Source organism: Sinohyriopsis cumingii, chromosome 5 (assembly GCF_028554795.1).
Source record: "Sinohyriopsis cumingii isolate HCF-2022 chromosome 5, ASM2855479v2, whole genome shotgun sequence".
In the NCBI taxonomy this organism is placed as follows: Eukaryota; Metazoa; Mollusca; class Bivalvia; order Unionida; family Unionidae; genus Sinohyriopsis; species Sinohyriopsis cumingii.
Window position 1 is genome coordinate 36524229 of NC_142965.1, and position 26061 is coordinate 36550289.

A 26061-nucleotide genomic window follows, 5' to 3' on the forward strand; every position below is an offset into this window, starting at 1 on the left:
TAATATATGTAACGTGTCATAGCGCTCAAAATATATGCAACGTGTCAATAGCGCTCAAAATATATGCAACGTGTCAATAGCGCTCAAAATATATGCAACGTGTCATAGCGCTCAATGCAGAAACCTTTTCATTAAACATAGGAGCCGCGGTGGTTCAGTGGTTTGCGTTTTCATGACAGAAAGGTTTTCAGTTACCGTAGTGTGTTTAAGGCGTGCCGGACTCACGACAGAAGGGTTGTCAGTTACCGTAGTGTGTTTAAGGCGAGGCACTCATTTTACTTCATTTGCCTGGGCTGTGAAAAATTATATAAAAACTCTGTCGGACATGCTGAACAGTAAAGACTAAGCCAAGCCCAAATCGTAATACGAATTCTGCAGTGATAAATGGTCTTAACAACAGAAATAAAATCAAATCTTCCTCAGTACCATTCCCAGTTGTTTTGTAATAGCAGCAATGGGTCTCTCTCTCTCTCTCTCTCTCTCTCTCATATGAATACTCTATTCCGCCGCAGTGTAATGTGTGTTTTAACGTATGCCACCTGCGAGGGTCATGAAAAATGTTACATGGATAAACATGTGTTTTCTTTCAGTAAGTTGATAGCATCATTATTCTGTAAGTCTTAATTAAATAACACACATTACACTGAACGTTCATATGGGTTTGAATCTGAAAAAGGTCAAGCACGTGGACAGTTCCTCGCAGAGTACGATACGGACACATTAGTTTTGAAAAAGTACGTAAATTGACTGTTAATCGTAACCGAGAAAGTTTTGAAAATGGAGATTGTGACGCCCATAAAATATAACATTTACGATACATCATGTTTACTCAATCTGCAGATTACTGAGAGTTTTTTTTCTTCAGTGTAGGATGATATTTCAGAAGAAAAATCTGACCTTGAAAATGTTAAACACACTGTGATATTTTACAAGGCAATGAAACATTTTTGCTTCATGGCAAGTCAGGGACTACCTAACGTGACTTCTGTAGCAAAGATTTTATCGCTCACAACTGTACATTTAATATCCGAATTGTGTTGATTCGCAACTCTCAGCTAATGTGGTCCCATAGCTCATTGAGAGTAATGTACAGGTTTCTGTGAATCTTTTCGCCATATCTTGCGGTTTATTAGTACATGTACTTTCTCTTGTGCCGTTTTTACATAAATACGGACATGAAAATTAGTGATATTCAGATGGATTTATTTTCCTTCTTGGTTTTAATGTCACATTTTGAATCTTTTACCAATCTAACTCGTACATATTCGGTTACGAGTCCAGAGGGGGAATCCAACCAGTACCCTTTCGGTTTCGAGTCCCAAGGGGGCCCCGGGTGGCTGAGTGATCTTTACCCTCGCCTTTACCAATCACTGTCATCTCACCGCTGTCCGCGTGGATTTGAGCCTCGGGCTCAGTCAGTGTGGGTATATAAAAAGCTGCTAGTATCTTCCGGTAGGTCGGTGGTTTTTATCGGAGTTTTCCCGGGTTCTTCCTCCATCAGTTATACTTACCGCCATAAATATACTATCTTGCGTTTAGTAATGGCGTTAATCGTCCAAAGCAGTAACAATGAATCCAACGCATTAGCGACTAATCCCCAAAAGCAGTAACAATGAATCCAACGCATTAGCAACTAATCCTCCAAAGCAGTAACAATGAATCCAAAGCATTAGCAACTAATCCTCCAAAGCAGTAACAATGAATCCAACGCATTAGCAACTGAGCTACTGCAGCTCCTGAACAATTTTCTTTGAATAAATGCGAACCAGATATTTTTACAACAAATTTTTATTTCCCTATCTATATATCTTCCATTTCATCACAAGATGACATAGTGGACACATGACACAAAACATGCAGGATTGTATGTTAAAGACATGTTTTGATTTCCGTTACTGCTAAGACCCGACGTATGTAAAACATACGTATCGTCATTTATGTTTCACATAATATATGAGAAACATGTTTTAATAGACATATGCCAAGCAAGCAAAATATATAACCATTACATGTACCAGGATCCTAAAATTCAAAATTGCTAAATAGTGCAGCAAGTTTGTGTCAAATACATGTTTCGCATACATTGAAACTATATGACTCTCACGTTTTTTCAATATGTGGTAACGAAGGTAAGTTTTCTTACGTGTCATCACACAAGATCATTTAAATATATGAAACGTATAGTGCTACATAGACAGGTTTTACTATTCCTATCAGTACAAAGATCTAACAGAACAAACACTGATAACCTCCTCGTCCCTTCATATAAGCAGTTAAATCCCAATAGTCGCTCCCGATTGATCAAGTGCTGCTGATGACGAAATAAAAAAGTAAAGGAAAATAGGAGAAAGTCTTAAACATGTATATGTACAAATAATGTATATATATCTGCATAACAAAACTTTCTTACAGAGTTTTTTCTCAACTGGGTTTCTTTGCAAGAGGATTCTTAAATATAACATTCGGGTTAAATCATTCATAAAGTTGGCAGGAAATGTGTTAATGCTACTATTTTCGCATTAAAAATTTCACGGGTCCCGAATTAAATATTATATATAAGTTTAAAAATATTTATGCAAATATAATTAAATCAAACATCAAATCCATAAAAACGAACATCAGTTTGTAATAAGGTTACTTTCCCCATTTAATTGTGCAGCAGCCGTAAACAAGCCATGAACAGTGTCAAGTACTATGTAAATGCATACGGTAAATATTTAAGTCTCATTCTTCTGGAGTGATAACTACAATTCACCACACTATTCACTTCTAATGTGTCTTGGTGAGAAAAATAACTATTAGATTGTAATTATAGCAATGTCATTAACGTGCCAAGGAACAACACTAATCAGAATACAATACCCACCTTTTGGCATGTCCTATCTTAGGACTAACATTCATTCGATATTTCATAAACGAGTTGAGAAAACTAGTTGTGTAATGAACCTTGTTGCAATTATCAAGGAAGATTGGCTGGGGGCATTGCAAACAGGATAGTGACACAACACATATGTCATACCACACACTATGATTACATGGATACTGACACATTCCCACCTTCAAACCATCGCATTTTTTGACCGCATACCTGTGATTTAAACACAGACGAAAACGTTTGGAACTAATAACAATACATTTAAGCAAGTTTTCTTTTTGTATTACACACATCAATCTTCCTCTTGCGTTATTTTTGTGACCTCTTATTGCCTGCATTATACGTTTTATTCTTCTTTCTTGAAACATCAATACCCCTAGACACGACATGCGATGCCAATGCCAGGGAATCTTAGGATTATCACGTTAAGTTTAAATGCAACATGGTGGTATAGTAAATTTTCTTTGGTATATTTAACACGATTCTTTCCAAACATTACATCATATAAAACATGGCCCATCACTAAATAGCCACACCTTACCCTCAGTGTTAAAAGTGGAAGGCCCCATAAGCAGGAAAAATGTCTCAGTGGGATGAAATATGAGCTACAGAAAATGGTTATATATGTGAACCTTAAGAAAGCTTATCATAGACGAAGTTATAGACCCTTCATAGCAGAAACTGATTTTATCTCTAAAACACGTTTTAGCCTACATCCGTAAAATTTAATAGCTGACTACAATATGTTTGCCCCGACTCCATAATAATTCTGTGGGCATTGACCTTGTTTTGTATATCATCTATTACAATTCTCTGGTCTTAAAATAAATAACAGAAAATCATGAGAACCAACAAGTTTTGTAAGATTCAAGAAATAATTTATTTCCCTAGAATACAAAGTGAAAAATGTAAGAAGAACTTACGGTATTGCTAAATAAATCACAAATAATCCTAGAAATTTATAATTAAAGTTTTGAACAAACTTTAGATGTATTCTAAAATAAATAAAACGCTGGAAATGTTGATGTGCCTGTGGAGGCATGTCTCTTGGTGATGTGTATACAGTCTTTTGTTGAATCACAATAATATAATCCAAAAGCATATCCTTATTTGAAATTTCACTGAAAATTCAAGTCTCTATTTGCAAGAATTTTATTTTTGAGCACTTTTTATTTCTAGAGAAGAATAACTTGAATTAAATAATTTGAATAAATAAACTCCGACACTAAGTAAATACTTTGCAACAACAATAATACAATTGATTCTGCTAAGATCTTACATCACGAATAATTAATTTTCCCATTTAACAAGATTCTATACTCCTCAACGTGACTTAGGTCACAGTTATCATTTTCTAAAGAAAACTAATACTTAACGGAAAATTTCATTCTGGAAAGTTCAAATGTTTACAAGCTAAATTCTTAGTTATAATTAGAGTTCTGTTATTAGAATTATAATTAATACAATCGTGGTAAACACAATGTCCTTGACTCAGAAAAAGAGAAATATGATTACTTCAATTAATAATGCTCCTAATATTAAAGCAATACTCGTAAAGAAAATATTAGCTATGTATTAGTTGTTTACAGAATTTTTAAAAAGTCAATGATTTTGGCCAGGTACACAATGAACGTGATTTTGGACAAGGTCAGCAACAGAGTTACAATTTTGACATGACCTACATCACATCATGAAATTAAAAAGTACAAAACCCCTAACAAACAGTGCCAAATAAATATACATAACACCTCCATTCATAAAGAAAAAGAAAGAAAGATTTATGCAATAAAGCTTTCTTTTAACTATTACTGAAATATACATATGATAAATATTACACAAAGTATACATGAAACAATATAATATTTCTATAAAGCTGAAAGTGCATCTGCTATTAGATTGTCTTTTCCCTTGACGTGCGTGATGTGAATATTGTATTTGTGAAACATCAAATTCCACCTTAATAATCTCTGATTTGTTTTTATCTTGCCAATGAAAGTAAGAGATATGAGATCACTAAACACAACAATCGAAGAAGGCGCTGAACTAATATACACTTCCACGTGTTGCAAAACTAATTTCAAAGTCAAACATTCCTTCTCGATTGTGGAATAATTTCTCTAATGCTTGTTTCATTTCTTAGAAAAATAACAAACTGGATAATCTACTTTATTTTTGTCTTCTTGAATGGATACTGCTCCAAGCACAACATCACTAGCATCAACATATATTTAAATTATTGACGGAAATTTGGAGCTGAAAGAACTAATACAATTTTAGGTATAGCCTTTAAGTTATCAAAAGCCTCCTGACATATTTAGGTCCTATGACACTTTGTTTTCTTACTCAGCACAATAGTCAGGGGTTCACTTTAGCCTAAGTCTTAGCATCCATAGCTTTAACTTGTCCATGCCGCATACTAGGTTCTTTAAATGTAATACAAGCACGGCAAGACTTACTTTTTAGATAAATTAATTGTCAAATATGTACTAGCGAATCTGTCAAAGAATCGCGAGTTTTCTCTAAATGGTCTCTCCCAGTGTTGTTGTAGATGATGACATCATCGATGTAAGCTTCACACTTATCTAGACCAGATGTAATCATGTTAATTAAACATTGAAAAGTACAAGATGAACCTTTCATCCCAAACGGCATCACTTTATATTGAGAAAGCCCATCTGTAATCAAAAATGACGAAATTTCCTTTGCCATATCCCTGGTGGATTTTGCAAGAATCCTTTCAAACAAGGTCAAACTTAATTTCCATATCTTCGTTTGAAAGAAGGTTCTCTTTTAACAATGTCAATGGTTCAGGTCCAGTATGTCCAAAAACTAGTTCAAACATACTAAACACTAAAGGTTCTTGAACTGATTCCCTAACAGCAGACAACAGTAAATTAACACATTCATTCCAATCTTTTAAAGCTTCAATACAATATGACCGAATCAAGTTCAATGAAATAGTTCTAAAGCTCCATGGCTTTCAGGTGATAGGCAGAATACTGAATTGCTGGATGCCTAATTCATGCATGACTTGCTTAAAAATTTCAGACATAAAATGTGACCCTTGATCAAACTAGACAAATTTGGGAAGGCCCAAAACTGAGCAAACTAAATTTTATCAAAGCTTTTAATATTGTTTTAAGTTTTAATATTTCTCAAAAGAATTGCCTTTGCGAGTCTTGCAGATTCACAGATTATGATCAACAAGTATTGATTGTCTGACTTGGTCTTAGGTAAGGGACAGACACACTCTATCGGTATTCTGGTAAATGGTTCGTCAAATGCAGGAATAGGTTGCACATGAGCCTTAGATATCAGAGTTTACCTACCATTTGACAAATGTGACAAGATCTGCAGTAATTACAAACATAATTGTTTTAATTTTTGGGGATTAAAAGTGATTCAAGATCTTGTGATGAGCCTTATTGATCCCTAAATGACCAGCCAAAGAAGTTTTGTGGGGTAAATTAAGAATTTCACGTCTATACGACTTTAAAAGAACAGTTGGGTAGCTCACTGACCACTCATTCATTTTCTCATAAGGAGCTTATATTAACAAAATTACAAACAGGTCATTGTGTGGTTTCAGTATCGCTAATAAGACTCTGAAAAAAAAAACAACAGAAGATCTCAGGATTTTGTTTCTGTTCAATGACTTCTTTTTTCACCCTGATTAGAATAAAGAAAATGAGTCGTATAAAGAGAATCAATGTGATCAATATTAGGTTAGTGCCCCATTTTAAAGAAAATGAAATATATTTTTCTCATTTTGCTGTTGCTCAGCCAAGTGTCTTGCAACTCTTTGAGTTGCATTGGACAGTCTTCTTGATAATGTTGAAGTGCCTTCTTCGATGATGAAGTGCTGTCTTCTACCCAGGCTTTTTGTAGTGATGTTATTCATTCAGTAGTTTCTGAACGACGGAATCGTTCACATCGAACCCGTCTTGATGTTTACATTTGGTGGGACTGAAACTGAAAAAGCAATTGCCGTGCTGTCAAATGGCAAAGCTCATCGAACGGATTCTATACCAGCAGAAATTTACAAAGCCGGAGGCTCGCGTATAACCCATATACTCGTCCAGTCAATATGGACTCAAATACCTATAGCCAGCTCAATGCAAGGATGCATCCATTGTCCACTTGTACACGTTGAAGGGAAACAGACAATCTTGCGACAACCAAGGTTCATCTCCTTGCTGCCAATAGCCAGCAAATCCTCGTCAGGATTCTGCTGTATCGCCTTCTGCATGGCACTGATCACGGGCTCATGCCCAAGAGTCATTGTGACTTCAGGAAAGATCTTCTGTGGTGAGACGACGGAGGGATCGTCATAAGAAACGCTTCAAAGATTCCCTCAAGTCATCCTTATAAGATTTCGCCATTTATCTGGAGTCTTGGAAACATCGCGCACTGAAACGCTGAACCTGGCGCAGTTGCATACAGACTTTGAATTGACGAGAATTGTAGAGGTCGTGCAGATTCTGGAGCTAAGAAAATGTCACATCTGCGGCACGTCCTTGATTGTTCAAGCAACCACAAGCCGCATCTCCTCTACAGTGTGTCAGACTGAACAGAGCGCAAATCGACATGATCAGCCAGTCACCTATTCATCGAAACTAAACCCGTAAGGACAAAGGTGAGATGCCGGTGATCGGTGAAGGCGAGTGCTTTACACCACTCGGCCACTCTTATATATTCAACCTCAATGTGAAACATCTTACCCAGAATCAAACAACTAAGACTTACAATGCAAAATTAATCCATTCTATAATCGCACTATGGGAAACATTGCATGACTAATATTCTTGTCTGTGCTTTAAAAAAAAAATACAAGCCTTTCATAGGAAATACGAAATCGAAGGGAAGGATTGGAAAGAGAGACAATCATGTGTTTCAAATGATCTACCCCATAGGAGAAATGTCCACTGAAGAGTCAATTTTAATGACACTAAAGCCCCTCAACAGCAAATTTCTTTATATTTGCTCCTCTTAGCAACCTAAGAACTCTTTCTGATTATGAACTGATAAATTTAAACGCAAGATAGAGGTCGTTTTAGCTTTTAACAAGGAAATATTCATATTAACATATGCTCTGACATTAAAACAAAATGGATTTTTATTATATAATTAATAAACCTATACAAGTAATCAGCTATCCAACAAGAGCAACAGCCCATTCTGCTACCGTGACCAGCAGCATCTACATTACTCACCCTGTAAACCTACACGAAACAAATCTAACGTTCCTTTTCACAAGAAATCACTGTATCTAACCCTAATAACTGATCCATATAGAAACATCAGAGATTATTAACTCCAACAACAACAACAACTTGAAAGCGTTTACAGCAGAAACTTGTCACTGTATACTTGCAAAATAACAAATGACAAAAAAGTACAAAGACATTAGCATTCATTTCTTAGAAATTTGGCAAACGTGCTCCGTATATAAAAAACGATGTAGAACAAATGTTTCAAACTATCGCCATATATCACTCCTCTGTTTTTTGTCCGAAGGTGTTTGAAAAGCGTATCTACAGATATTTGCAAATTATATTGTTCAACAGAATTTAATTGCTCCTAATTAATCAAACTTTACACCAGATGAGTCTAGGACAAATCAGTTAATAAATAATTCTAATACAATTTGCTTAGCTCTAAACCAGGGCAAGGAAGATACAAACTTTAGTATAATACCGTCCGGAGAGGACGCTGGGCAAGTACATATGAAACATTGGTTTGAAAAGGCATGGGAGAAAGTGAATACTTTGAAGAATTCGGAATATAGATTGGGTCTCATTGGGAGAAGGTTATATAATCTTCGTAACTTTCCTTGTTTGACTATGCTGACTGTATTTGACGTAACTATAATACTCAAGAAGAAGAATCACTGGAAAATTTTAATTTTTTGGGCATTGATAATAGCAACCGGTGTTAACTGAGAGTGCGGTTTGGTCACTATTATAGGAGAAAATCAAGTGGGATAGATTGAATTTTAAACGTTATAAGGATAAATTAATTGAGTCGTTTAAGATGTGCCATGCTTTTCTGCCTTCCACAATTTAAGTATGGAACACGTTACCAATTGAAACAATAAGTAACCCATCCAGTCGAAATTTAAAACTTACTGAAATCAGATAAAAATAAACGTCCTTCGTATTATTATGTTGGTATTTGGTGGATCAGGTTCAGCGTAGGCAATTGATAACGAAATGCAGTAACTTAACTATTTACTAATCAAATCATGTTTCTAACATGTGGACAAGAAGAACTTTCTATTAGAATGTCAAAAATATACAGTTGCAACGGGGTTCCCTTCTCATTAGCGACCCTACTTGCAAATAAAACATTATTATCAGGCAAAACGTTTCTGTGATAGGGGACATTGTTTTTAATAAGCATCCAGTTTTCTACTGAATCCCCATATATTGCATTGTCATAAATCATACTTGAAGATATTTTCTTAATTAATATTCAAACAAAAAGAGAATGACCCATCAAACTATCGACCTGTCCTTGTTATGTGAGTACTTGCACAAATTATTGTAAAACGTGTTAGTAAGTAGCTTTTTAGATATAGTAAGTACTTTATAATTCACAGTCGAGTTTACGGTAAAAACGTTCATGTCATCATGTCAAACTGCTTCAACAAAACTTATAGACCAGCGGCTACCATCGAAACGTTATATTTAGATAAAATTATACAATTCAAAAGTGAGTTTTTCATATATCATTCTTTCTGGTCAGTTAGGAATTTCTGTATGTAGATTTACATGAAGCAAGACAATTTGTTCAAGAAGACTATAAACATGGAGTGATGTCCCTTGTGTTCTACACTGCTGGCAAAAAGCATCGAAAGGCAATGTTGCAACCATATACTTAAGCTGTATAAGCACAAGTTCAGACTCTGATAGACTGTGTCTAGAAATAAAAACAATAAAGCGCTGTCTCATATTCGGTGATGTGCCTAAACGCAAACAATAAGTCACTAGTGTCTTGTTTTTAAAATCATTCCTGTCAGTTTAGCCAGAAAAACAGGCATAGAGCTATCACATTCCCAAAAAAAAAATCGAGTTCAGGTGGCGTGCTATTTTTGGGTCACCGAAAAGAGTATAGTCACTAGGTCAGAATTGCACAAAACACTCCGAAAGCATTACAATTGAAAAGAAGAACTAGAATATTAACCAGATGAACGCGTTACTTAAACTGTATGCAGGAATCCGGTGTGTATTTTCTGGGGAACCTAGTAAATTGAGAATTTGCGGCCTTTTTGTAGCACATAATACAACCAGAATAAAGCCAAACCAAACTATACGCACACAAAACCAAAGAGAGACACACTGTACATTATGACAGCCTGTGTAAATGTGACTAATATTATATAAATGTATCATAAATTTTTTATTCTAGCTCTCGAATATCCAATCTTTCTATGCCATCATCAATGTTATGTAACTAAGCTGTATTTTTTCAGCAAAACCATGATAGCTCTGAAACTTTATAGACGGGTAACACACTTTCTGTTACGTTTTTCATCTCTACGTCGGATAGGTAATTTATCTGAACAGTTGACAATTAAATAGTCACCGCTGTTGTGCATTCGAACATTTCTCTTAATCAAAATAAAATACATAGTTTTACATGTGCTTATTTTTGCTGTCTTCTATTAATTAAGTTATGGATTTTCTAAATTAGAATGGTACACTACTTGATTTCAGGACAAATATATTATCACCTCAGGCACAAACGGACTGAAAAAGCATAACGTTGACCATCCAATCTTTAAGGCGAGTAGTAACATTAACAAGAAGAAAAGATTCATCACTGCCTAGTACCTGCAAACCAAAGAGTGGACTCTTTAAAAAAGAAGGGAGAGAAAGATGACAGATGTATTTCAAATTCACTAGGTCAGAATTGCACAAGACGCTCCGAAAGCATTACAATTGAAAAGAAGAACTAGACTATTAACCAGATGAACGCTTTACTTAAACTATGGAGGAATCCGGTGTGTATTTTCAGGGGACCCAAGTAAATTGAGAAATTGTGGCATTTTTGTAGCACATAATACAATCTGACCAGAACGAAACCAAACTACACACACACAAACCAAACTACACACACAAAAACCAAACTACACACACACAAAAACCAAACATCCCCTCAAGAAGCAAAACATTCCAAAAACAAAAACCCACACTCATACACAACAAAACAATTCATCAGAAATTTCTGTCAGTCAGATATCCTAGACAGGGTATTATACAAAAGTCTTCCAGTCCACATAAACTATGCTTTAGAGTCAGATATCATAGACTGGGTATTATGCAAAAAGATGCATATACAATGCTAGTTGCTAAGAAAATCAATGACAGCTGTAGTTTCATAGTTATCATTTGCAGTATCAATAGCTGTACTGAACGTGATGTCTACCCCATACCCAGGACAAATAACGTAAATGAAATCTTAGTCAGTGCTGAACCAGCATTCGTTTTTATTCTTGACCGTAAGAGCGGTTTTCATCAGGTTGAGATATAACTGAATCTCAGCAACACTCAGCCTGGTGCTGTCATTTTAGACAATGAATCTTTGAATTTCGATACGATCCCATGGTATTATGTAACAGTTCATCAAACATCTTGATGAAATCGATCTAGGTGGCTAAGTTTGAAATCCTCTATAGACTTCATGGATGGCGTCATTGTGTTCAGTAGATGATGAGCATATATCTCACCTTAGTATTGTATTCAATATGGTGAGAAAGGCAGGTTGAGAAAAACTCATAATGTAGAACTCGTTGTTAATGCTATTGATATCGACCCCGATTCTAGATAAAGCGGACTCAGCGAAGACTTGTCCAAAGCCAGAGAGCCTTAAGGCTTTAAAGTAGTTCCTTGGATATTAGGGATTATTATAGATCTTTCATTAAGAACTATTCTACAGCTGCTGCTTTGCTGTATGCACTAATAAAGAAATGTGAATTTCGTATGGATTAGTGACTGTGAACCAGCTTTCAATTTATTAAAGAAGAATCTACTTTATCCTCCATTTCTTGGATATCGTCAGCCATACCAACTATACAAGCTGTATACGCTCTAACCGCTATAACAGTTACATGTATTTTCAACTACACGAAGTGCATATGGGAGAGCACAAAAACCATCGGAGACGACACGCAGATTATTCTGTTGGTGAAATTTGAATACAGACATAATTCAGTGGTTCACATGGTAAACATGTTCACGAAGGAAACGAGCACGAAACCAATAACTCCAGTGCCAGTGGCCTTTCAATCATTCGTTATAATTAATATGAGCATTTTAAGAATATTGCCGTCTGCAACAGGATATAAGTATGTCCCTGTGTTCATCTGTTACTTCTCTCTCTCTCTCTCTCTCTCTCTCTCTCTCTCTCTCTCTCTCTCTCTCTATATATATATATATATATATATATATATATATATATATATATATATATATATATATATATATATATATATATATATGTGTGTGTGTGTGTGTGTGTGTGTGTGTGTTTGTGTGTGTGTGTGGAACTGATTCCGACGAAAGACATTATGGTATGAAATAAAGCCACTACATATTCGCCTCATGCTATTGTCGACACTGAATTCAATAGCATCACCACTCAGAGAGAACACGTTTCTCATCATTCATGGTGCAGACAGCTTGTGATATCACAGTGAAAACTACGACCACTGCTTTCAGGGCACAGTGAAAACTACAACCACTGCTTTCATGGGCACAGTGAAAACTACGACCACTGCTTTCACGGCACAGTTAAAACTACGACCACTGCTTTCACGGCACAGTGAAAACTACGACCACTGCTTTCACGGCACAGTGAAAACTACAGCCACTGCTTTCACGGCACAGTGAAAACTACAGCCACTGCTTTCAGAGCACAGTAAAAACTCCGACAGCTACTTGCAGGGCACAGGGAAAACAGTTACTTTCAGGGCACATCACAGTGGGTATAATGATAGACTTATGATGAACATATTAAATGCTTTCTCGAAACATTTTGGAGATAACAAGGAATATTCAGATTTACGTGTTCCTGTTTTCAATTTGATTACAACACACACTATTATCCATTGACTACTCGGATTATGCACTATTTATGTATTTAGCGATTTGTCGTCAATTGAGCAATATTATTTTGTTATCAAGTCCATATACAGAAATACTAATGTCGATAAAATAACATATAACTCTAGTTTTAGAGGATCACGCAGCTGCAACGAAATTTGTCATTGTAAGCATCAAAGAACACAACGATTTCATGAAATTACAATCCTGGGATAAACATCGTTATGTATAAATTGTAATGTTGGTAACATTGTCTGTCTATAAATAGAAATAATACCAGGGAAAAGTAACACATTTATTAAACGACGGGTAGACCACTTTTACTAAATTTAGAAACACGCTCAATTTCAGCTGTGGGAACGACTTAATTAAATAGTTCAGAAACTCTCTCAAGTTCATGTTCCGCCAACATAACGTCTAATACATCACATATCGCGTGCACATGACGGACTTTAAGACGAATATTCTTGGGATGATAGCATAAATACCAATCCACATTGACGGACTCAAATAGGGATATGCTTGGAATGATACCATAGACACCACCCTACATACAGTGAGGCTGCAAACTGGACAAGCAATATTAGAAGAGTGGTAAATTCCTCCAGCCCAGACTGATGACAGTGAACACAATCTCATACTTCATGATAATGCTGACAAATTAGGAACATAATACTAATATACAACAACAACGAATTAAAAATGGCGCAGATATGGGACCTGGCAGTATATAATTAAATTATAGGGACAAATGCCATGGTTTTGATCCCATGCATAACTGTAGCGTAAACTTTACAAATCTCATCCAAGAATGTTAAAGTATTTGAATGAAATGCACAAAATGTACTCACATGCACGAGCAGAGCAAGTACGTAGACCTTTCATTTACCACCAAAACGCTTTGTATGGAGTTGTAAGATTAAAAGATATTTACTAGTGGTGTAATCATCGATATTACTTTGTTCCTCTGTTTCACGCTATTATATTGCAGAATGGTCGTTTTCTGTTTCACGCTATCATATTGCAGTATGGTAGTTTTCTGTTACAGGGTGTCATATTGCAGTATGGTAATTTTCTGTTACATGGTATCATGTTGCAGTCAGGTCGTTTTCTGCTACACATGTCATTGACATGTAAATCGGTCACTCTTCGGACATGGTAAAAGTTACTAACAACTCCGTTTATAAGTCCATATGGTACATACGAATCTTTATAAGTCTTGATGAAGTCAGTATGGCTGTTTGTAAGTCTTGATATGGTGAGCATCGCTGTTTGTAAGTCTTGATATTGATAATATGACTCTGTAAGTCTTGATATGGTCAATATGGTTGCTTGTAAGTCTTGATGTGGTCAGTATTGCTCTGTAAGTCTTGATGTGGTCAGTATTGCTCTGTAAGTCTTGATGTGGTCAGTATTGCTCTGTAAGTCTTGATGTGGTCAGTATTGCTCTGTAAGTCTTGATGTGGTCAGTATTGCTCTGTAAGTCTTGATGTGGTCAGTATTGCTCTGTAAGTCTTGATGTGGTCAGTATTGCTCTGTAAGTCTTGATGTGGTCAGTATTGCTCTGTAAGTCTTGATATGTTCAATGTGGCTCTATAAGTATTGACATTGTCAATATGGCTGTTTGTAAGTCTTGATTTTGTCAATATGTCTCTGTAAGTCTTGAATTTGTTAATATGTCTCTGTAAGTCTGGATTTTGTCAATATTGCTCTGTAAGTCTTGACTTTGTCAAAATGTCTCTGTAAGTCTTGATTTTGCCAATATTGCTCTGTAAGTCTTGATTTTATCAATATGTCTCTGTAAGTCTTGATTTTGTCAATATGTCTCTGTAAGTCTTGATTTTGTCAATATGTCTCTGTAAGTCTTGATTTTGTCAATATGTCTCTGTAAGTCTTGATATGGTCAGTATGGCTACTTGTAAGTCTTGATATCGTCAATATTGCAATGTAAGTCTTGAAATTGTCAAACTGCACTGTAAGTCGTGATATTGTCAATATGTCTCTGTAAGTCGTGATGTTGTCAATATGTCTCTCTAAGTCTTGATTTTGTCAATATGTCTCTCTAAGTCTTGATTTTGTCAATATGTCTCTGTAAGTCGTGATATTGTCAATATGTCTCTGTAAGTCTTGATATTGTCAATATATCTCTGTACGTCTTGATATGGTCAATATTGCTCTGGATGTCTTGATATTGTCAATATTGCTCTGTAAGTCTTGATAGGGTCAGTATTTCTCTGTAAGTATTGATATTGTCAATATTACTTTATAAGTCTTGATATGGTCATTATTGCTCTGTAAGTCTTCTTATGGTCAGAATTGCTGTGTAAGTCCTGATATTGTCAATTTTGATATGTAGGTCTTGATAATGTTAATATCGCTCTGTAAGTCTTGATATGTTCAATATTGCTCTGTAATTCTTGATGTGGTCAATGTTGCTCTGTAAGTCTTGATATGGTCGACATTGCTCCGTAAGTCGTGATATTGTAAATGTCTCTGTAAGTCTTGATATGATGAATATTGCTCTGTACGTCTTGATATGGTCAACATTGCTCTGTAAGTCTTGATATTGTCAATATGTCTCTCTCTAAGTCTTGAATTGGGCAATATGGCTCAGTGTAAGTATTTATATGGTCAATATGTCTCTGTAAGTATTGATATGATCAATAGGTCTGCTTGTAAGTCTCTATATGGTCAGTATGGCTCTGTAAGTCTTGATATGGTCAATATTTGTATGTAAGTCTTGATATTGTCAATATGGCTGTTTGTAAGTCTTGATATGGTCAATATTGCTCTGTAAATCTTGATTTTGTCAATATGTCTCTGTCTTGATTTTGTCAATATTGCTCTGTAAGTCTTGATTTTGTCAATATGTCTCTCTAAGTCTTGATTTTGTCAATATCGCTTTGTAAGTCTTGATTTTGTCAATATGTCTCTGTAAGTCTTGATTTTGTCAATATGTCTCTGTAAGTCTTGATATTGTCAATATTACTCTGTAAGTCGTGATATTGTCAATATGTCTCTGTAAGTCTTGATATTGTCAATATATCTTTGTACGTCTTGATATGGTCAATATTGTTCTGTATGTCTTAATCTTGTCAATATTGCTCTGTAAGTCTTGATAGGGTCAGTATGACTGTAAGTCTTGATATGATCAGTATGACTCTTAATGTTTAGGTACTTATCAAGTCATGCCGATTCAAGGACACAACATGACGCTTTGTATTATTGCTTATTTGTGTGCGTCTATATTTTTAAATACGGTCTTATCACCGGTCTTAGTTCTTAAAATGTGAGCACATGAGAAATGTGTACATGTAATACCAGTTACACTTTGTAATAAGTATTGGCGAGCTGTATTTTATACTGTTACTAGCAATATTACTGAATTCATGATCACTGAATTTAAGTGCACTTTAGTGTTATACTACATCTTTAATTCAAGGAATTTATATGTGTAAAAACATGGATACTTTCCAACACACGTCGAAAATTCTCCCAGAATTCCATGAAAAGTCTATCGTATTTGATTAATTTGTGACACCTGTTGAAGTGCAATTAGGATCATTCTATAATGGATTCAGTTATGACTTTATTATGTATTATGTAAACTGTGGCCTTATTATCTAGTATATAAACTGAGAGAATTCAGATTTGACTTTATTATCTGGTATATAAGCTGTGACTTTATTATCTAGTATATAATCTGGGAGAGTTCAGTTATGACCTTTTTATCTAGGATATAATCTGTGACCTTATTATCTAGAATATAAACTGGGATAGTTTAGTTATGACCTTATTATCTAGTATATAATCTGGGAGAGTTCAGTTATGACCTTTTTATCTAGTATATAATCTGTGACCTTATTATCTAGAATATAAACTGGGATAGTTTAGTTATGACTTTATTATTTAGTATATAAACTGTGACCTTATTATCTAGCATATAATCTGTGACCTTATCATCTAGTATATAAACTGTGGCCTTATTATCTAGTATATAATCCGGGAGAGTTCAGATATGACCTTATTATCTAGTATATAAACTGTGACCTTATTTCTAGTATATAAACTGTGAGAAGACATCGCTCTGTTTAAAGATGAGGAAAGTGTTGCGATCAGTTTATAGCGTCAATGAAACGCATTAAAAGGTTAATGTTTACTTTCACTTTAAATGTCAGGGGTATTGAAATTAGAAAATGTATGTACTATATCTGTGCCAAGGACAACGATGTACTTATATATCCCAAACATTTAAAACAAACAGTGCAAAATAGTAATAAGAGAATATTGCAAGAACTATTTCCCTTTGTATACTGCGGTAATTCATGATTAACTGGTCGTTAGGCAAACTGCTACATTAACTTTATTTTGTTACTAGTCATACCTTCTATAAAATTACTTGAAATGTCTGATTGGCTGTATTACACACATGCGCCATATAAACATTTATAGAAGACAAACATTAGTACCTCCTCTATCCTGTTGTCACATAAGTTATTATAATAGGGAGAATATGCTATGGTGACACAATTTTCGATGAGAGATCCAGAGAACTAACTTTACATCTGACAAAGTGGAGATACATGGATCTAATAACGGAAGCGATACAAAGAGCCAATGAATCACACTGTACTGACTTCCTAAAATACAAGTGCAAAGAAACCATCGAAGGTGTCTCATCATTCAAGTACGTTTACCAGCTAATGAATTGCATGAACTGCTTAAAATGATTTCCCCACACAACCCATTTGAAGCATTCCATAGACCTCAAATTTCGAGGGACAAAGCTAATGCAATTCTCAAATCAAACAAGCGTTGGAAAATCAAAGTCAGGTGGAGACCTTATTACATGCAAGATATGCGATATCCGGTATGTTGGTGAAACAAAGAAATTAAACTTTAAAATGAATCTCCACATATTAGAACTTAGAAAAATGCGCACAGAATCCCATTGGTGGAATATTTGTTTTCCCCAGCCACATTCTCAATGACGTAATCTTGACTAGATCCGCCCATAACTCAAAATGGAGTACAGAAAAAGGAAGTCGAAATAATAATTTAATTTTTAATTTTTAAACTGGATAACATGTGCAAAAAATTTGGAAAACACATGGAATAATAATAATAATAATCATAATAATAATAATTTATGAAAAATAAATTTGTTTAAATTGTTTACAATGTCTTAAAATATCAATTGCTTCATAATAATAATAATACCGATGATGATCATAAAATATCTGCATTTGCTAGTGCAGTTACAACCAAAACTAGATACCTACTGGTGCTAGCGACTTCCAAATTTCAAACTCTTTCGTAGATCAGTTACTGCTGCTATCTTGTGTGTCTATTTTGGAGTTGTGTTTATTTTATTGTCACGAATTCTGCGAAAACATTTTTCTTTTAAAACCTGTTTTCTCTTCGCATAAACAAGAAGAGGAGGTTGATACGACCACTTGAACTTTGTGGCCGTCAAATATTACTGTATTCAGCAATGTAATCCTTTTAAAATGGTCTTGCTTACACAACGTCATGCAACCAGTAGTGTCACTTCCATATCCGGCACCCTCAATGAAGGATGAGAAACATTTCTCGCGGATGCAACGTCTGCAGTTCAGAAAACCTCCTCAAATGCTATTATAATAATATCTATGTTTATCCATAGAAATAAGGACAGCAGTGGATATTGTAAAACAAAACTACCGAGATTTTGCATACGCGCATGAAAGGAGAACTTCATTCAGAAAGTATTTGTTAATAAACCAGCATTGTGTATAAACAAGGTCACTCGTAAAAACAAATTAATAACCATATTCTTTTTACACCCCCACATATATATATATATATATATATATATATATATATATATATATATATATATATATATATATATATATATATATATATATATATATATATATATATATATATATATATCCATGCATGAACAGTAAAAGCATTTTTGGAGTTATATGGACATGTGGACTCCGATACATTGTTTGTTGGAATATCTTTTTGTAAAATATAACTTGCATCTGACCTGATTTGTTCAATGTTTCATGCATCTATTATCAATTTACCTATCCGTCTGTCTCTTGCATACGGTGTAACCGTACGAAATAAACCGACAGAAATTCACCTAATTTTTAATTTATGATTGCCCATCTAACAAGGAGTTGGAGTAAGCATTCCGCACTCATACATATACTTTCTTCATTATTTACAAAATGCTAACAAAAACATGAATGACACAATGTGCCCGTAAACAGATCCACTTTACTGCCAAACGCTTGATCACATTTCAGTTGTTATGAGTAATGTAAGGGGATTATAAATGACTAGTGCTAGACCAGTTATTTTACACAGTGTTATACTAAAATTCCAATATAGGATACGTGGACATTCAAAATCAAAATTTAAAACACATTAGACCACTCATATCTATTACCATATCGTGAACGGATACTGTGAACGAATCATGTTAATATTCAATATAATTACTGCACCAATAATGATAAAACAAATTCAATAAGATTACTACACCAATCACAATCTAAAGACAATCAAAAAGCATAAACTAATTTGACCTTTCTTCATAATATAAGCAATTTTACAAACCGACATAATATTAAATTCAATAGTTTTCAGGGAAACGATGGCGATATTTCACAAGTTTAAATAAAATCAATAAATAATTGGATCAAACAGTCAGAATATTGAAATATAAATTTGACAAGGGCTAACTTCCTATATTTACAAGGGGATTAGTGAAAATCAGTGAATGAATATTACACTATTATGAGGTTTCCAACGTGAGAACGTCAAGAAAGAGGACATAAAAATCATTCATTATTAGCAACAGTTATGTTTTCTCTATATTGAAACAACATAATCTATAGGAAGTTTAAAAAAATTGAAGACGAAAGAAAAGAACGGTGAAGTGTACACAACCTTAAAATGGAAATTTTATGATGAATTGTTTAAAAGTTCGAAACTGAATTGAAACCATTATGCCATTAAACAAAAGACGTGTAAAATGTACACCTCTTCATCAGAGATGAACATGGCAAGAAGTATTAGAGATCATGATAATTAGAGTTTCTAAGATGACGCGCTTATTAAATGTGATGGATAAGATAAAATAATGCATTTGAGAATGAAGGAGTGTGCCTATGTAAGACATATTAATGTATATTGATCACGAAACCAGAAGGAAGAACAGAAAATGAAAATCTTTACCAGTAAGTCACAAAATGATACACATGAAAAGCCTGACATGGTTACAACATTACATATATCTTGGAAGGGCAAAACATGAAATTACGGTAGTAATAAAAAGATATGTTGATTGTCATTGAAAAAATATGAAGTTGATCCCAACTACATAAAATAAACCTGAAAAAATAAATATAGTGTAAAAGACCATTAGCTTGTGTAGGAGATATTGAACAAAAACGGCAGTGAATATATGATGAAAAGAAGTGAATATCCGATTAAAATGGAATGAATTTTTATTAAATTGTACTGAATATCTAGTGAATATCCCACTGAAAGGCAATGAATATCCCATTGAAAGGCAATGAATATCCTATAACAAGCAGCGAAAATATTATTAAAAACAAACGAATATCCGATTCAAAGACGATGAATTTCCAATGAAAATCCGATTAAATGGCAATGCATATCCAATGTTTGTTGATTCGATCATGAGCAATTGAAACCTTTTTAAGATTTTATACAAAGAAGGTATATGTCACGTGTCAATTATACAAACAACTTCGTAGTTTGTTATTGTAAAATGCTTACCATGATAACAATGATAACAGCTATACAACTTTCCGTTGCCAAAAATTACCACAAGATTAACCACGATCAGTTACGATGGGAAGACTGTTCACATGATGAAGTAGAAATAATCAGATGTTGAAGATATGATATTTGTTTAGACCTTTGATTTTTACATCTTGCTGTAATTTAAATTAGAATTCGTGTTAAGAATGGAATTACTATGGTATTGTAGTAGAGAGAATAAAAACATAACAGAGAAATAAATGAGACTCAAAGTGTTTACACAAGAATATACGGTGTCATGTGACGTTATGAAGTTTTTCAAACGCGTCTCATATGATCTAAAGACCACGATACAACTAAAATTATATTTGTGAACAATATTTCAGACGAAGATAAAGTGGATGAGTTAATCGATGCCAGGCTTCAAACACCAACAAACAGCGTGCCAAATCATTGCCATGCGATTAGGGTCGATTCTCCCTAGTAGGACTCTGATTGCATAGTAAATGATGTATCACACGTATTTAAAGAGAATTTATTTTCCACAAATATAACAAAACACATGTTCGCATTTAAACCATGAATCATTTTTATCAACAATGCACTTCAGTGTTGATAATGACCCCATTGTTAAAGGCTGAATGCATTGCAACATGAGGTGTCAAAACAAATTAAAGTCTGCTCCTTGGGTGGATTTAGCTACAAGCAAAGTGTTCCAGACTTAGTTAAATCTGTTTGCAGATTTTCGGGCTTATTTTCAGACAAAATTTTTTTTATATAATCGTAAAATTCCTTATATTGCGAGGAATTAGTCAAACTGCGAACAGAATACATATGGAACAATGTAATGTAATTTGATCTGCAACAATTTAAAGTTCAACCAGGCCATGATTGGAGAAAGATTAACAAAGTTACAGGCAATAATGTAATCGAATACGTGAACCAGGATGCCTGAATGAGTATATGAGACAACATTTGATGGACGAAAAGAAAGAGCATAGAACTTTACAATTAAATAATTAAATATATACGTGATACGAATTATAGGCACACGAATAAAGAAAGAATAAGGGAGTAGCAAAATCAGACTTGTCTGTATAATATTATGCATTTTGTATCTAAAATGCAGATGTTTTCAACAGAACAAACATTAAACAGTCTATTCGCTGAATTGAAATACTGAAATGATTTCCGGAATTTAATTAATCAGGTAAATCATAGACATTTACTTTCTCCACTAACTTGTTTGCTTCCCTCACGTCCGTTTGGAGCAAACTTCGTCCTGTGTGGGCATGGCCTATAGATTTCCGTCATGGGTATAGAGCCTAGTGACAGATGTACAAAGCTTCAGTGTGTTCTTGCGGGGAATGTAGCCATAATAGTTTTCTGTTGGATATCTACACAATGATGATGTTGATATTTTCATGTAGGTCAAGCATGGTCTGTAAATTATTTCTGAGATGGTAGTGGTTCATAGTACGTATTAATTGGCAGGGTAAAGTTTAAAGCTTTTCCTCTGCTCTTTTGTGTTTTCTTGCTGTTGTTTTTTTCGTGATGGTGATGGGGATGGTGGTGTATTGTGTGTAAAATATTGTTGGTGGGGTGGGTGTGGTGTGATATTGTCTGTAAAATATTGTTGATTGGATGAGAGTGGAGTGGTATTGTCTGTAAAATATTGTTGGTAGGATGGGTGTGGTGTGATATTGTCTGTAAAATATTGTTGATTGGATGAGAGTGGAGTGGTATTGTCTGTAAAATATTGTTGGTAGGATGGGTGTGGTGTGGTATTGTCTGTAAAATATTGTTGATGGGATGAGAGTGGAGTGGTATTGTCTGTAAAATATTGTTGATGGGATGAGAGTGGTGTGGTATTGTCTGTAAAATATTGATGGTAGGATAGATGTGGTGTGGCGTTGTCTGTAAAATATTGTTGGTAGGATGGGTGTGGTGTGGTATTGTCTGTAAAATATTGTTGGTAGGATGGGTGTGGTGTGGTATTGTCTGTAAAATATTGTTGATGGGATGAGAGTGGAGTGGTATTGTCTGTAAAATATTGTTGGTAGGATGGGTGTGGTGTGGTATTGTCTGTAAAATATTGATGGTAGGATAGATGTGGTGTGGCGTTGTCTGTAAAATATTGTTGGTAGGATGGGTGTGGTGTGGTATTGTCTGTAAAATATTGTTGGTAGGATGGGTGTGGTGTGGTATTGTCTGTAAAATATTGTTGGTAGGATGGGTGTGGTGTGATATTGTCTGTAAAATATTGTTGGTAGGATGGGTGTGGTGTGGTATTGTCTGTAAAATATTGTTGGTAGGATGGGTGTGGTGTGGTATTGTCTGTAAAATATTGATGGTAGGATAGATGTGGTGTGGCGTTGTCTGTAAAATATTGTTGGTAGGATGGGTATGGTGTGGTATTGTCTGTAAAATATTGTTGGTAGGATGGGTGTGGTGTGGTATTGTCTGTAAAATATTGATGGTAGGATAGATGTGGTGGCGTTGTCTGTAAAATATTGTTGGTAGGATGGGTGTGGTGTGGTATTGTCTGTAAAATATTGTTGGTAGGATGGGTGTGGTGTGATATTGTCTGTAAAATATTGTTGGTAGGATGGGTGTGGTGTGATATTGTCTGTAAAATATTGATGGAGGGATGGGTCTGGTGTGATGCTGTAAATATTGTTGATGGGATGAGAGTGGAGTGGTATTGTCTGTAAAATATTGTTGGTAGGATGGGTGTGGTGTGGTATTGTCTGTAAAATATTGATGGTAGGATAGATGTGGTGTGGCGTTGTCTGTAAAATATTGTTGATTGGATGAGAGTGGAGTGGTATTGTCTGTAAAATATTGATGGTAGGATGGGTGTGGTGTGATATTGTCTGTAAAATATTGATGGAGGGATGGGTCTGGTGTGATGCTGTAAATATTGTTGGTAGGATGGATGTAGTGTGGCGTTGTCTGTAGTGTGTAGTGTGATATTACATGCAAAATGTTGTTAGTGGGATGGGTGTGTGTGGTATTGTCTGTAAAATATTGTTGGTGGTATTAATGTGCTGTGGTATTGTCTGTAAAATATTGTTGGTGGGATGAGTGTGGTGTGGTATTGTATGTAAAATATTGTTGGTGGTATTAATGTGCTGTGGTATTGTCTGTAAAATATTGTTGGTGGGATGAGTGTGGTGTGGTATTGTATGTAAAATATTGTTAGTAAGATGGGTGGGTGTGGTGTTGCTTTGTTTGTAAAATATTGTTGGTGGGATGGGTGTAGTCTGGTATTGTCTGTAAAACATTATTGGTGGGATGGATGTGGTGTGGTCTTGTCTGTAAAATATTGATGGTGGTATTAATGTGGTGTGGTATTGTCTGTAAAATATTGTTGGTAGGATGAATGTGGTGTGGCGTTGTCTGTAAAATATTGTTGGTAGGATAGATGTGGTGTGGCGTTGTCTGTAAAATATTGTTGGTAGGATGGTTGTGTGTGGTATTGTCTTTAAAATATTGTTGGTGGTATTAATGTGGTATAGTACTGTCTGTAAAATATTGTTGTTGGTGGGTGTGTGGTATTTCTGTAAAATATTGTTGGTGGGATGAGTGTGTGTGGTATTGTTTGTAAAATATTGTTGATTGGATGGGTGTGTGGTATTTCTGTAAAATATTGTTAGTAAGATGTGTGGGTGTGATGTGGCATTCTCTGTAAAATATTGTGGGTGGGATGGGTGTGGTGTGGGGTAGTGTGATATTGTCTGTAAATAAACATGATAGTGGATAAGGTTCGTCACTGAGAACATACTGTTTCTATGCTACTTTGGTGTGTAAGACAAAAAGCGTATGAATATATTCAAACAAGATAGATGTATGGGCATAATGTAGTCAAATATCGATTGCACGAGCAATATTTGATAATTAGACCGCACATCGGCCGAAACAAACCTTGGTTATCTGTATTCGTTCATATAAAAAAAAACTTACGATGCGAACCAACATTGTGAATTTAGCCTTTATAGTTTGCAAAGGAAACTTTATCAATATTTGTTTACGTCTTTAAAAGGCGAATTGATGAGTAATAAACTTTAATGCTACATGTCGATATAAAACCAAGTATAAATTACAATAGTAAATATAACAGCTTACCTTTAATAGTAGGTATATTTCCATGGATTCAGGTAGTGACTTGCTTTGTGCAATCACACAATTCCACCCATTTCACCGTTTTCCTTTAAAGCTATTTATCATCGCCTCGTACTTAATTAATATAGAGGAAAGTAAAAATAACTAATATAGAGGAAGTAAAAATAATACGGCGTCAAGACAAAACTAATGAATAGGTAAATAGTAGCCGATCCTCGTTCAAGGTATCTTCACTTAGTGTTTAAGTTACAAGAAACCAGGATACAGTGCTATTCAGATTGACAAAGATGCATTTTTAAGCAAATGAACACCTTTTTCCGCGATTAGTTATTTAATAATGGTACATGGTATGCCGGGTAATATGAGTGGGATATATGATCTGGTAAAGAGATTATATAATTTGGACTATGTTTGACACCCGGAAATTTTTATAACAACGGAGACAATCGTCACACCGGTGACTATATACACATGAATTGTATGAAGTAGTTATAAATACCAGTAATCTATTCAGAGAGTCGCCTTGTAATGCTGTGGAAGCAATAACTACGCATATTCACCGGGTAGGGCATATATTCTTTGGAGTAACTGTCACGTTTCGACCTCTATACAAATTTTGACAAGACCTAATATTCTCAAGGCTTTAGGTTGTTTAAGGAATGTAAGGGAGGTGAGGGCGAAAACAACCTAGATAATAGTTACAGGTACGTAAGTAACTGATCAGTAATTCAGTTAAAAATATGTGCGTAACGCTGCGCGGCACATCAGCACGTCGTTGGCAATATAGAACCAACAATCTATATATTAAACTTTATAATCTTGCTAAAATCCCAATACAGAACCAACAATCTACATATTAAACTTTATAATCTTGCTAAAATCCCAATATAGAACCAACAATCTACATATTAAACTTTATAATCTTGCTAAAATCCCAACGGGATAAAATATCAAAGATAGAGATGTTGCAAAACTCCTCAAAGTGATACAATTTTTTTTTATGAAGGCAGTAAAAATATCATCCTTAAATATAAGTCAGAAGTTTTCTATGTAAACTTTATTCATCTAAAAATGTTTTAAACCTCAGTTCAAACATCATCACGGGACGCATAAACTAATAAAACTAATAACAGAAAAAAAGAATAAAAAGAAATGATTAGAACA

The 26061-nt window shown here is 34.7% G+C and overlaps 1 protein-coding gene across 3 annotated transcripts in view; it reads right to left on the reverse strand.

The window, feature by feature from the left end:
- LOC149798942 (cholesterol side-chain cleavage enzyme, mitochondrial-like) overlaps positions 1 to 26061 on the reverse strand; it is a 136232-nt gene that overhangs the window by 70582 nt on the left and 39589 nt on the right. Inside the window, exon 1 of one of the 3 annotated variants that reach the window (XM_089957860.1) lies at positions 24901 to 25155. The exons of 1 other annotated variant lie outside the window; for it this stretch is intronic. The gene's annotated coding sequence lies outside the window, so the exon portion shown is untranslated. Of the gene's footprint in view, positions 1 to 20787; positions 20873 to 24900; positions 25156 to 26061 lie in introns of those variants that run through there. One more of the 3 variants, XM_089957862.1, reaches the window with a different exon arrangement.